Source organism: Castor canadensis, chromosome 14 (assembly GCF_047511655.1).
Source record: "Castor canadensis chromosome 14, mCasCan1.hap1v2, whole genome shotgun sequence".
Lineage (NCBI taxonomy): Eukaryota > Metazoa > Chordata > Mammalia > Rodentia > Castoridae > Castor > Castor canadensis.
Window position 1 is genome coordinate 90239823 of NC_133399.1, and position 15481 is coordinate 90255303.

Sequence of the window (15481 nt, forward strand, 5' to 3'; positions counted from 1 at the left end):
ACACAAAATAGCAAGTATTACCAAGAAAGTGGAAAAATTAGAACTTTTGTGTATTATTAAAGCATGTACCATTGTGAAAAAGACTATGGAGTCACCTCAAAAAATTTAAGAGTGCTATCATGTGTTTGATTCATTCTAATTCTAGTATAGATAAAAAAATATGGAAAGCATGATCTTGCAGAGATATTTAAACAACTATTCACCATAGCTTTGTTTGCAACAGTTAAGAGGTCAAAGGAATCCAAATGTCCATTGATAAGTGAATGGACAAACAATATGTGGTATATGCACAAGGGAATTGAAGGAAAGTGAACTCTACAACACAGATGATGGTTGAGAGTGTTATGCTGAGTGAGATAAGCTAAGTCCCAAAAGATGAATATCATATCATTCTTATATGTGGTGTCTGTACTAGAATCAGAAAGTGGAATGGTGGTCACCAGAATCTAGCTAGAAAGGGAAAGGGGAGTTGTTTAATGAGTATGAAGTTTGAGCTTTGCAGGATGAAAAGTCCTAGAGATCTGTTGTACAAAAATTGGATGTACTTAAAACTACACTTGAAAATGATTGGTAGTTAAAAATAAATTTTAAATGTAAAAAATGTAGAAGTTAGATTATATGGCAACATCTCACAGTATTTAATAGATTTATTACTTATGAATATATAAGTTGTTTTATGTATTGTGTATAAAATACTGTGTTTTAGTTCATCTTCTGTCACTTTAAATGGATTTCTTAGACTGGATAGCTTATGAGGAATAGAGGCTTATTCAGCTTAAGGTTCATTTGGAAACACAAAGGACTGTTAATAGTCAAGGCAACACTGAGCAAAAAGAGCAATGCTGGTGGTATCACAATACCTGACTTCAAATTATACTACAGAGCCATAACAACAAAAACAGCATTAGCACTGACACAGTAGAACAGAATAGAGAACCTGGATGTGAATCCATACAACCATGCACACCCAATCTTTGACAAAGGTGCCAAAAAACATACGATGGAGAAAAGACAGCCTCTTCAACAAATGTTGCTGGGAAAAGTGGATATTTGACTGCAGAAAACTGAAATTAGATCTATTCCTGTTACCCTGTACTAGTTTCAACTCAATATGGATTAAGGACCTTAATATCAGACCTGAAATTTTAAAGGTAGTTCAGGAAAGAGTAGGGAATACACTGGAAGCAATAATTATAGGTAAGGACTTCCTCAGTAGAACTTAAACAGCTCAGCAACTAAACGAAATGATTGCCAAATGGGACCACATGAAATTAAAAAGTTTCTGAACAACAAAAGAAATGGTCACCAAATAGAAGACCCACAGAATGGGAGAATATCTTAAACTAGCTATAGATACAGCTATACCTATAATTGTCTGATAAATCAGACAAGAATTGATAACCAGAATATACAGGGAGCTCAAAAAACTAAACTCCCTCAAAATAAATGACCGAATAAAGAGATGGGCAACTGACTAAACAGAACGTTTTCAAAGGAAGAAGTTCAAATGCTAAAAAAAAAAACAAGAAAAAATGTCCATCATTCCTGGCCATAAAGGAAATACAAATCAAAACCACACTAAGATTCCACCTCACTCCTCTTAAAATCAAGACTACCACCAACAAATGTTGGTGAGGATACGGGAAAAAGGAACCCTTATACAGTGCTTGTTGGGAATACAAAGTAGTACGACCAATATGGAAAACAATATGAAGGCCTCTTAAAAAAATAAAAATAGATCTGCCATATGATCCAGCAATACCACTCCTTGAGATATACCTGAAGGAATGAGACTCAGGTTATTACAGAGGCATGTGAATGCCCATGTTTATTGCAGCACTATTCACAATAGCCAAGCTATGGAAACAGCCAAGATACCCACTACCAACAAATGGATTAAGAAAATGTACTTATACATAGTGGAATTTTTTTCAGCCACAAAAAATGAAATTTTTTTCTCGGTAGGTGGATGGAACTGGAGAATCTCATCTTAAGCAAAGTTAGCCAGGCTCAGAGGCCAAAAATTACATGTTCTCCCTCATATGAGGATTATAGACCTAAAATAAATGCACTAATATTGTTGGACATGGGTCACACACTAAAGGGAGACCATACAAGGGAGAGATAAGGAAAGGGAAGAAAACCAAAAATTTGAATGTGGTTGATGTGCTCACTGTATGGGAACAAATATAGTAATCTTAAACTGGCAGAGCCCACTATGGGAAAGAGACTATGAATTAGTAAAGAGGTCTGGTAGAGATGAACCAATTTGGGTTGTAATATACATATATTTGGAAACAATACAAGAATTCTCCCTGTATAGCTATTTTTATCTGAAATTAGCAAAAACACCATGTTTTTCTTATTATCTTTTAAGTTTTTTCTTCAACAAAATCAGAGAATAAGAAGGTGGAACAGGTTCTGTCTAGAAAGGGGGGGGGGCGGGAAGGTGACCCAAATAATGTATACACATGTAAGTGTAAAAATAACAAAATAAAATTAGCAATATAAAATAAAATGACTTGCACAATGAATTGCACTGGAACATAATCAAGACTAGAACCAGTTTCTACTCACAACCACTTATGAAGGAGAGATGAAGTGGTATCTAAACAAAAATTTGAGGTCATGAGAACTTTTTGTTTGCTCTGCTTATCTTTTTGTTTATTTTTAAATTTAAGTTTAATTGTCAAGTAACTGTAGAATGATATTCAATAGTAAGAAATACTATAGAATGTTCTTATGCATCTTTTCCCAGTTTACTCCAGTGAAATCATCTTGTAAAAGTAGTTTTTGAAAAATGTGGGTATAACAAGAATATTGAAATTGACCTTCTCAAGATATAGAACATTTTCCACTCCACAAGGATTTCCTCAAGTTGCAGTATAGCCACTCCAATGTCTACGGGCCCAGTTCTTAACCTGTAAAAACTAATTCTGCTCTCTGTTTCTACAATTCTGTTATGTAATGATTGTTTTATAAATAAGATCATATAGGATTAAGTTCTGGGAATTGGCTTTTCTTTCAGCATTATTCTTCATAGAATCATCCACATCATTGAATGTATTACTAGACTATTCCTTTATATTTCTAACATTCTAAAGCATGGTTGTACTATAGTTTACTTAACCATTCACTTGTTGAAAAATATTTTGGATGGGTATTTCCTGTTTGGGCTATTACTTTATTGTATAAATGTTTATGCTATAAACATTTCCTCTAAGGGTTAGCAGAAATGTTTTTGTTTGTATGTGATAAATGTCCAAGAGTGAAATGCTTGGATCATATACTAATTGCTGGGTTCATTTTATTAGAAACTACCAAAATATTTTCCAGAGTGGCTGTATGATTTTGTAACCCCACAAGAAACATGCAAATTATCCTGTTTCTTCCATCATCATCAGTCTTTCCACTGTTTTAGCCCTTCTAAAATGGTATAATATATTTAATACATTGTAAGGACCTTTGTAAATGCTACAATGTACCCCTACTTAGCACAACAACAAATAAAAAAATTCAAAATAAACAAATAAATAAAAAGGTATATTACATTATCTTCTCATGGATTTAATTGTATTTTCCCCTACCAGTTAATTATATTGAACATCTTTTCCTATGTTGTCTTCTGTAAATTCTCTTTAATAAAATGTTTCTACCTACTTTTTGCTTATTTTCTAATTCTGTTAGTTTTGCTACTTTTGATTTTAAAATATTCTTTATATAGTATACATTCTTTCTGCTTTTCCAAATATATGCTTTGCAACTACTTTCCGCAACTTGTAGATTATCCTTTCTACCTTTTAATGGTGTATTTCACAGACCAATCATTCCAATATTGATAAGTCAAATTTATAATTTTTTGCTTTAATAAGTCATCTTTTTGATGACAAGGTTTGGAAAACCTTTGTCTCTTCTCAGATTCTAAAATTATTTTCTTACTTTTATTCTTAACAGTTTTATGATTTCAAAATTTACATTTAAGTCTGTGATCTATTTGGAGTTCATTATTGATTTTTGTACAAAGTGCAAGGTTTAGATCAATTTTTTCTTTCTAGATTTGTGGATGCCAATTGTTCCAGATAAACTTGGAAATTCTTTACTTCCTACATTATGCTTAGGGAAGACATAGTAATGTGGGTACATTTATGGACTCTGTTCCATTGCACTATATTTTATCCTTCTACATAGCACAATTCTTACCACATTCTTGATTACTGTACCTGTGAAAATCTTTTCTTCTTCATTAAAAATAAAATTGCTAACCTACATCTTTGGCTTTTCCATATACATTTCTGAATAAATTTTTATATCCCTACAAAAGTTAGGATTTTAACAAATCTCAAGTTTTCATTGCCATTATTCATATTGATGTCCATGTGTTCATTGGTCTTAGAAATACACTTGACTTTCACATTTCTCTTATATTTCATAATGCAGCTGAATTCATTAGTTCTAGGGATTTTTTGTAGCTTCTATAAAAATTTTCTACATAGAAAAACATGTCATCTGAAAGTAAAGACATTTTTACTTTCTAATCTGCATACTTTTTATTTCTTTTCTTAATGTATTGTCTACCTAAAATTCTAGCAATGTGTTCAATAAAAATATGGGATGAAAGCTCACATACTTGCCTTTTTCCTAATCTTGGTGGTAAACTTGTATTATTTACCCATTGACTATGAGATGCAAGTTTTGTACATGCTTTTTATTATTATTATTCATTTATTCACATATGCATACATTGTTTGGGTCATTTCTCCGCCCTGTCCCCTGGCTCCACCCTCCACCCCCACCTTCGCTTCCAGGCAGAACCTGTTCTACACTTTTCTCCAGTTCCATTGAAGAGTAGAAATAAGCAATAATAAGAAAGACATAGCATTTTTGCTAGTTGAGATAAGAATAACTATACAGAGAGATTCCTAGCATTGCTTTCATGTACAAATGCTTTTTAATCAAATTTTAGATATTCTACTCTACTTCTATTTTTCTGAAAGTCTTAAATCATGAATGGTGTTAAATTTCACCAAATGCTTTTTCTACATGGAGTAACATAATTATGTGAATTTTGTTTGTTTTGTCCATTAATCTATTAATACAGTGGATTGCCTTGATTGTATGTTCAAATATTGAACCAGCAGGCACTAGGTGTTTAAGGATTTTTATCTATTATTAAATTTCATTTGCTAATATCTTAAAAAATATTTTGTGCCCTTAATCTTGAAGGATAGTATTTGGTAGGTTTCTGTGAATAAGTGTTTTCTTTCTTTCAAAGCCTTTAAAACAGGACTTCACAAAAATCAACTGGAGTGTACTCCCTTATTTTAATACTTGAAAAGCATTGTAAAATATTTAAAATATATTTTCTTAAAATCTTTGGTAGTTATTTGGTAAAACCAGCTGGGCTGTATATTTCATTCTTAATGAAATCTGTTCAAACTTTTCTAAGTGGAAGATGAGGGAGAACAATAGAGGGTGTAAACATAAGATATATTATAGGCACATATGTAAATTTAACAATGGATCCCCTGTGTGACTATTATATTCTAATAAAATAATTTTAAAATGAAATAAAATCCATAAATCTATAAAAATGAAATTGTTCTAAGAAGTGAGGAGGGGGAAGAGAAAGAACAATGGAGGAGGTAAATCTAACTAAGATAAACTGTATGCACATATATAAATATCACAATGTATTCCCTTGTATGACTATTATATGTCAATAAAAATTTTAAAAAGAAAAATTAGAAAAGATTTCCTTCTTAGAAAATTGTCATGAATTTGATTTTCTTAATAGTTATGGTATCATTCAAATTATGTACTCCATATTTTATAAATTGTGACAGTTTGTACTTTTGTGAAATCAATCTATGCCATCCATATTCTAAATTTTTTTGGTGTATTGTAAAGTTCTTTTTAATATTCCTTGTTATCTTATACACATCTTCAGAGGATGTGCTAATATGGTTTTTTAATACAAAATTTGCATCTTTCTTGTTTTTTCTTTCTTTGTTTTACTAGAATTTTCAGAATTATATTGATTGTCACAAAATACCAGTTCTTTGTTTCATTCATTTTCTCTATTGATGTTTGGTTTTTAATTTCCTTGACTTCTTCTCTTTTCTCTGTTTTCATCTATGAGTTTTTAATTCCTACTAACTGATTCAGTATTTTTTGTTCTTTATCTAGATTCTTTTAGAAGCTTGTATGAGTAATTTGAGACTTATTCTCTTTTCTGGTGCTATGTATTTTAAGACAAACCTTGACCATCCCACTAATACTGATACTTCATGGAGTTCAATGTCCTCTATAAAAGAAGAATATCTAGAAGTGTGCTTAATTTCCAAGTATTGGGAAATGTTCTTATTATCCTTTTGTTATTAATTTCCAGTTTTATCCACTGTATTCACAGAACACATTCCATGTAATTCCAATCATTAAAATATGCTAGAGTTCTTATGGCTTGTATTTAGTCCAAGATATGTTCTATCTTTGTGTTCTGAAGACACTTGAAAAGAAAAGAATATTCCACTATTGCTGAGTTAATTGGAGCATTGCTGTTCATTTTATCTTTGGTCTTTAATATCAAGTTCATAAAGGAATATTGACGTCTCCAACTATAATTGTATGATTTTTTATTTTTTCTGCTTGATCACTTTGTTTCACATCTTTCATAGCTTGGTTGTTTGACAATGCACATTTGGAATACTATGCATTTTTAATGGCTTGACCTTTTCATAGTCACATAATCTTTCTTTCTCTCTCTCTCTCTCTCTCTCTCTCTCTCTCTCACTCTTACTCTCTCTCTCCTCTCTCTCATACTCTCTCTTTTTGTATTTCTCTCTCCCCACCATCTCTCTCTTTCTTCTACTGTTCACCTTATTTGAAAATGATACTGCCAACTCTATTTTTACTTGAATTCCACTCTTAATTTATTATTTAGATCATGTATTTTTGATACACTCACTTTCACCCCATCTATATATTTACATGTTCAGTGAGTTTCTTATATGTTGTCCATAATTGGATCATGATTTTAATTCACTCAGCTAGTATATATAATGCAATTTCTGTATTTATATCTATTATATTAATTGTAGTTAATAGAATTGTTAATATATTAGCACCTAAGTTTAACCTTTCAATTTTTTTCATGTTTTTGTGCCTTTTCCCTCCCTTTCTTTCTGTTTTTTTCCCTTCCTTCCTATGGATTGCTTAAACATTTTCTTTCTTTCTCAGAATTTCACTTTGGTTCCTTTATAGTATTTTTGAATATGTCACTTAGAATAGCTTTTCTAGTGTTATCTGTAGATATAACATTGGGATATGCATACTTTATTACAAGCAAATTGAGTCATTTTATTAATTTGAGCAAAATATAGAAATCTTCTCCACTTACTTTTTATTGCCATGCTCATAATTATCTTAAAATTTTTTTCCATTCATTTTAACAAATCCAGAGTATGAGTAGAAAATATTTTAAAAATTATATTTTAATAAATTGGAAAATACTTAAGTGGATAAATTCCTAGATGCCAATGGCCTCCCAAGTTAAGCCAACAAGGTATAAACATCTTAAATGAGATTGAAGCAGTATCAAAGTGTCTCCAAACAAATAAAAATTCAGGGTAGATGATTCACTGCTAAATTCTATCAGAACTTCAAAGAAGAACTAACACTGACATTCCTCAAAGTATTCCATAAAATAAAAAGAGAAGAAATGCTACCAAGCCCATTCTATAGAGACAGTATTACTCTGATAACAGATCTAATAAGAACACAGCAAAAACAAGAAAACTACAGGCCAATTTCTATTGTGAACTTAGATATACAGATTCTTAATAAAATACACGCAAACTTAATTCAACAACACATTTCAAATATCATACACCATAACCAAACTGGTTTTATTCCAGAGATGTAGGATGGCTCAACATATGCAATTCAACAAATGTAATGCAACATATAAATAGAATCAGGAACAAAAACTCACATGACCATCTCAATAGACTGAAAAAGTCTTTGACAAATTTCAATCAACATCCCTTCAGGGTAAAAGCTCTGAAGAACAGAAGGCCCATACCTCAACAAAATAAAGGCTATATATAGCCAACCTATACCCACCATTATACCGAACTGGAAAAACTGAAAGCATTTCTTCTAAAAATAAGAACAAGACAAGAGTGTCCATTCTTTATTTAATAAAATGCTTGAATATATAACCAGAGAAATAAGGCAAGAGAAGTAACTAAAATTGATACTATAAGGAGGATCCAAGATGGCAAATAGGGTGTACAAGCAGACAGTGTGAGCTCCATGAATCAAAAACCTTGCTGAGATGCTGGAGCCACACTTAGTGGAAATAAAGCACCAAGGAGAATAAAGCTTTGACACCCCGAACCCCTAGCCCATAGAAAGTTTCTCCACGCCACACTGCACTGAGAAAACAGGAGGGCTCCCACCACTGCCAAACACCAGCTCCAAACCTGCCTGGGAGACATTTGGCAGGCCAAATAGGTGAGCACCAAGCATCATGAGGTATTCCCCAGCCATCCCTGGGATAAATCAGCATAGCTCCCTTGGCAGACTGAGCCCCTCCCCCCCCAAAAAAAAAGCTGAATAAGCAGCAAACAAAACTAGCTCACAGCAGAAGGGGCAGGAACTCTGAAAGCACACTGGAGAAGGGGGAAGAGCAAGGAGCTGATCTCCATGTGAACTTCATTAAACAAATAGCTGGAAAGGCATGAGAGCCAACAGCAGGCAGGTGATAAGCTGCTGCCTGAAATAGGGCAAGTAGCAGTTCACAAAGCTCATCTCCTGAACCAGTGAGCAACGTCCAAAGTCAATCAACACTGCAAAATTGAAAAACAATCAGCAAACCATCATAACTCACTGACAGCAGGGGATTGGCTGATGGGTCACTGACCTTGCCCCAGAGAAAGGGGGCAAGGAAATGAAACAAACCACCAGTAAACAAACACAGTGAAAACCCAACTCCAAAACAGGATAGATGGTGGGCTACAGAGCTGATTCTGGAACCTGAGGACAACATACAGACTCCACTGCGGGAGGAGCTGACCAAGCAGCTTCTTTTGAAAGAGAGAAGAGAAAAGAAAAACAAACACTACCCAACAACCTGGCAAGACTACAACAGACCTTCTGCTTAAATACCAGTGCCAGGACTGGATGATGGAGGAGTAACACCAGAACCTAAACTAAGACTGAACTTCTATTGTTCCTGAACCTGGAGTTTTTTTGTTTGTTTGTCTATTTATTTGTTTGTTTTGTTTCTTGTATGTTTGTTCATCTCTCTCCATTGATTTCTTTGGGTTTTTTTTGTTGTTGTTAGTTTTACTATTGTGAATTAGCTAGAACTAAATTACACCCAGACCAGAGAAAGAAATAGCACACACACACTTAGTTAAAAACCCAATATAGACACAAAACAAAATTAAACCAAGGGGAAAAAAAACAACAAAACAGGTGACTGAAACCACCAATCAGCCTATCAAGAACATAGTTGCACAGTACCAAGTAGAGCAATGGGAAGAAGAAAAAGGGATGTAAACCATTCTCTCTCCAAAAGTAATTTAATACAGGATTCAAAGGGAAAGGAAAAAAATGGATACCCAGTTCCAGACTCCAACAAGACAAAGATAAATGATGCCAAGGAACCAAATGATGCCCACAAAAACACTCTGAAAGAAGAAATCCTGCAAGTAATCACTGAGAATTTCATGGAGATGATACTAGACACAGTTAACCAAAACACAGAAGATGTACTCAAGAAATTTCAAGGCACTGAAAAAAGAACATGAGAAGACACAGAAACAAATGACCTCATAGGAGCCCTAAATAAACACCAAAGTGAAACAGAGAACACTATAAATAGAGAGATAAATGAAAATAAGATGAAAAATAGATAATATTAAAGAGGAAGTGAGCCACGAATGGAGAATCTCAAAAAAAAAAGAATGAAACAGACACACAAAGCACAGTGGAAGGCCACTCCAGCATACTACAACAAACAGAAGATAGAATCTCAGAACTTGAAGATAAAATAGAAATTAAAGGAAGAACTGAAGAAATGTTAGTCAAATAACTGAAGACATGCAAAAGGAATATGCAAGAACTCACCAACTCAATCAAAAGACCAAACCTGAGAATCATGGTCATTGAAAAAGAAGAAGAGGTCCAAGCAAAAGGAATTCATTATATATTCAATAAAATAATAACAGAAAATTTCCCAAATATAGAGAAAGTTATGCCCATTCAGGTACAAGAAGCCTCCAGGACACCAAACAAACTTAAAGAAAATAGAACTTCCCCATGACATATTATTAAAACAACAAGCACAGAGAATAGAGAAAAAATACTGATGGCTGTAAGAGAGAAAAAACAAATAACATACAAAGGTAAATCCATCAAAATCACAGCAGATTTCTCAACAGAAACCATAAAAGCAAGAAGAGCATGGAGTGAGGTCTTCTGGGCACTGAATGAAAATAACTTCAACCCTAGGATACTCTACCCAGCAAAACCATCATTCAAAATACATGGAGCAATAAAAGTCTTCTATGATAAACAGTAACTAAAACAATATATGATCACCAAACCACCACTACAAAAAATTCTTCAAGGAATTCTGCACACAAAAAATGAAAGCAAATAAAACCATGAGAGGACAGGTAGTACCAAACCACAGGAGAAATGAAAAGACAAGGAATCAGACAGTAAGGTTGATTGAGCTGCACACAACCAAACCCTTAATAGAAAAACTAAATGACAGGAATCACCACATACCTATCAATATTAACACTGAATGTCAATGGACTTAACTCCCTGATCAAAAGACACCATTTGGCAAACGATTAAAAAGGAAGATCCAACAATCTGTTGTTTACATGAGACCCATCTCATTGACAGAAACAAGCACTAGCTTAGGGTGAAAGGTTGGAAGAAGATTTACTAAGCCAATGCCACCCAAAAAGAGGCAGGAGTAGCAATACTTATCTCGAACAAAGTAGACTTCAAATATACACTGGTCAAATGAGATAAAGAAGGGCACTCCATACTAATAAAAGGGGAAATACGCCAAAAGGAAATAACAATTATCAACCTATATGCATCCAACACCATTGCACCCACTTTTATCAAACATACTCTGAAGGACCTAAAAACATATATAGACTCCAAAACAGTGGTAGTGGGAGATTTTAATACCCTCTTATATCCAGTAGATATGTCATCCAAACAAAACATCAGTAAAGAAATTCTACAGCTAAATCACGCCATAGATCAAATGGACCTAACTGATGTCTGCAGAATATCTCATCCAACATCTGCACAGTATACATTCTTCTCAGCAGCCCATGGAACCTTTTCCAAAATTGATCATATCTTAGGACACAAAGCAAGACTCACCAAATATAAGAAAATAGAAATAATCCCATTCATTCTCTCTGATCACAATGCATTATATCTAGTACTCAACAACAAAAAAGACAGTAGAAAACATACAAACAACTAGAAGCTGAACAACATGAATAGGTCATTGATGAAATAAAAAAGGAAATGAAAAGGTTCCTGGAAGTTAATCAAAATGAAAACACAACCTACCAGAACCTGTGAGACACAGCAAAGGCAGTCCTGAGAGGAAAGTTTATAGCCATGAGTACACATATTAAAAGGTCAGAAAGGTCTCAAATCAATGACCTAATTCTACATCTCAAACTTGTAGGAAAACAAGAACAAGCAAATCCCAAAACAAGTAGGAGAGAAATAAAAATAAGGGCCAAAATTAATGAAATAGAAACAAACAAACAACAAAAACCATACAAAGAATCAACAAAAGTGCTTCTTTGAAAAAATAAACAAGATTGACAGACCCCTGGCAAACCTGACTAAAATGAGGAGAGAAAAAACTCAAATCAGTAAAATCAGAAATGCAAAAAGGGAGATAACAAGAAACACCACAGAAATCCAGAAATCATCAGAGACTACTTTGAGAACCTATATTACAATGACTTTGAAAAACTTGAGGAAATGGACACATTTCTAGATATTTATGACCACCCAGAATTGAACCAAGAGGAAATTAATCACCTGAATAGATCTATAACACAAAATGAAATTGAAGCAGCAATAGAGTCTAGCAAAACAGAAAAGTGCAAGACCTGATGGATTCTCTGCTGAATTCTATCAGACCTTTACAGAAGACCTAATACCAATTCTCCTTAAACTTTTCCACAAAATAGAAAGGGAAAGAAAACTGCCTAACTCATTTTATGAAGCTAGTATTTCACTCATCCCCAAAACAGGCAAAGTCTCCTCCAAAAAGAACTATAGGTCAATCTCCTTAATGAACATTGATGCAAAAATCCTCAATAAAATAATGGCAAACCAAACCCAACAACACATCAGAAAGATCATTCACCATGACCGAGTTGGCTTCATCCCAGGGATGAAGAGGTAGTTCAACATATGCAAATCTATAAATGTTATACAGCACATTAATAGAAGCAAAGAGAAAAACCACTAGATTCTCTCAATAGATGCACAAAAAGCTTTTCATAAGATCCAACACAAGTTCATGATAAAAGCTCCAAGAAAACTAGGAATAGAAGGAACGTACCTCAACATTGTAAATGCTATTTATGAGAAACCTATAGCCAACATCATACTTAATTGAGAAAAACTGAAACCATTTCCCCTAAAATCAGGAATGAGACAAAGGTGCCCACTATTGCCACTCCTATTCAACCTAGTCCTGGAATTCCTAGCCAGAGCAATTAGGCACTATTTGCAGGTATTATGATCTTATATTTAAAAGGCCCTGAAAGACCCACCAGAAAACTCTTAGATCTGGTAAATGTCTCAGCAAATTAGCAGAATACAAAGTAAGCATTAAAAATGGGTAGCTTTTTTATATATACCATCAATGAACATGCTAAGAAGTAAATCAGGGAAACAATCCCATTCATAACAGAATCAAGAAAAGTTCTAGGAATAAATCTAATTAAGAAGATGAAAGAACACTAAAACTCTACTCCATAAAACACTGATGAAAGTAAATGAAAACTCTAGAAGATGAAAAGACCTCCCATGTTCATAGATCAGCAGAATTCATATTGTGAAAATGGCTCTATTACCGAAAGTAATCTAGAGATTCAATGCAGGTGCCATCAAAATTTGTGTTATTTTTTTGAAGAAATAGAGTAAAAATCTTAAAATTCATATGGAAGTATAAAATACCCCAAATAACCAAAGCAATCCTTAGCAAAAGTAACAAGTTTGGAGGAATCACAATACCTGAGTTAAAAATAGACTGCAGAGCCACAATTATAAAAAAAGATCATGATAGTGTCACAAAAACACGTAGATCAGTGTAGTAGAATAGAAGATCCAGAAATAGGCCCACAAAGCTACAGCTATCTGATTCTCCACAAAGCTGCCAAAAATATACATTGGAGAAAAGTCTCAGAATTGATTGGCAAAGCTAGATATCCACATGTAGAAGCCTGAAACTAGATACCGTTTTTCTGTAGTATGTGAACATTTAAAGTCAATAGCTTAGCAATACATGTGTCTAGGAAGCGCAGGAATGTTTTTCTCATTAGATTGTTCTCCTCAAATTCTGTTAATTCATGTATTTGCTATTTATTGAACTACCACGTGAAGGAAAATGGAGAAGATAAGAAGTTATGTGAATTGGTCATGATTGTTTTCTTTGCCATATTTTCTAGAAAAAGATCTAGAGGCCTAAAAAGTTTTCATACTAACATTGAATTTGGATGGGAGCTGTGAGGTTTCTAGGAATGAAGAAAAGTGGGAAAGTGGAATGAAGAAAATTTGGAGTAGGGGAAATAAAAGATTTTTTCAGTTATGATTGTTTCAGCTACAGCAATGTTACTGACCACTCATCTTCACTGGTGCTTATTCAGGCAGGATTTTAAAACCAATGAATATCATAGCATTCAATTGGAACTGCTCTAGAGGATGCAGAAACTACTTTTGTTTTTCTTCTATCACATAGGACTAAATTTACCCAACAGAGTAGCATATCTCCTGCACTGTTGGTTGTGTTACCCAACATCTCAGTTCAGTCCTTGTGGAAGTCAGAGCTCTGTGGGTAATGTTTTGCCAATGTGTGTGCACTCTGTTCTCTCTATGTGCTGGTACATGGTGGCTTTAGTTGAAATCTTGGTGGCAAGTGCAAAGTATGGACATTATAACCACAGGAAAAATGCAAACTGGTTTTAGGACTATCAAGAATAATTGTTAAATCATAGAGGAGAGTAAGGCAACATTGTGGCAATCTGGGGTGGCACCTGAACTAAGTCTAGGACAGTCCTTGAATTAATCTGACTCACATAACCTTACTGTGGTATGCTTATCTTAATAATGTGCCCCCACTTCATGACGAAGGGAAGAGGTGGAAAATAGCAATAGCTTAAAAGACTTGATACAACAGTATGTTCCAGGGTTATCACTAGTTTTCATCATCTACTCCCCTGACCACCTTTGTAACTTTTCTTCACCCTGATTACCAAGGATACAAAATTTAGTTATACACTCAGTGTGATGGTTCTGCAGGAACTGACACTGAAGAGAGAGTTCTTGCTCAAAATTTACACACTATGTATCTTGCCTGCTGAAACTGCAAATCCTCAAGAGGGATAGGACCTTAGTTTCTTTCTACACATAGCTCTGTGCTTGTTACACTTGCCTTTCAGTTAATTGTTGGCTATTGGAAAATATAGCATAAGTGAATTCCTTAGACTCTATGCATAATCTTCCTTGTTAGCCTAAATGCTTTTGGTAAATTAGTCCAATTACCATCCAGTGCCTTTTCTTTTTTCTTTGCCAACCTATTCATAAACCATAAGCCCAAAGTGGCTGTGCAGAAATCCAAGTATCCAACTGAAAGGAATCCGAAGTATCTGATAGTCAATAACTCTCAAGTCAGCAGAAACCAAGGCTGTGGACATAAAAATCCAAAATTTCCGCTAGTAGCCATGGAAAGTAGGGTGAGCAGATAAATTCTACTTCAGACTTGTTCTTTAACTCATCAAGGTACTGGTAATATAGCACCATAGAGTAATAAAAGAGAATCCCACCTAAGATTGTAGCTATTATTTTGAAGTCATTTCACTATTGCATCAGTATGAATACTCTAGGTAATGAGCTTAATGAAATAATGAAAGTGTTCTTTAGTCATGAGCCAATTCTTATATATCTTTGTTCTAAAGTATATCCCTTTCACCAAGAAAAATTTACATATAATATAGTATTGTTTAATTGCTTATAAATATCACCATTAGACAACACTTGAAGGTTTTTCTGCCCAGTTCCAAAAATCTATCCACATGTATCTTCTCTAATTTCCTCAACCCTGAATTTCCAATCTTGTTCATTAAGGTCACTGACAAACCAGAGAAAGTATGTATTTAATTGGTTTAGATTCACATTGCCGGTCACCTCT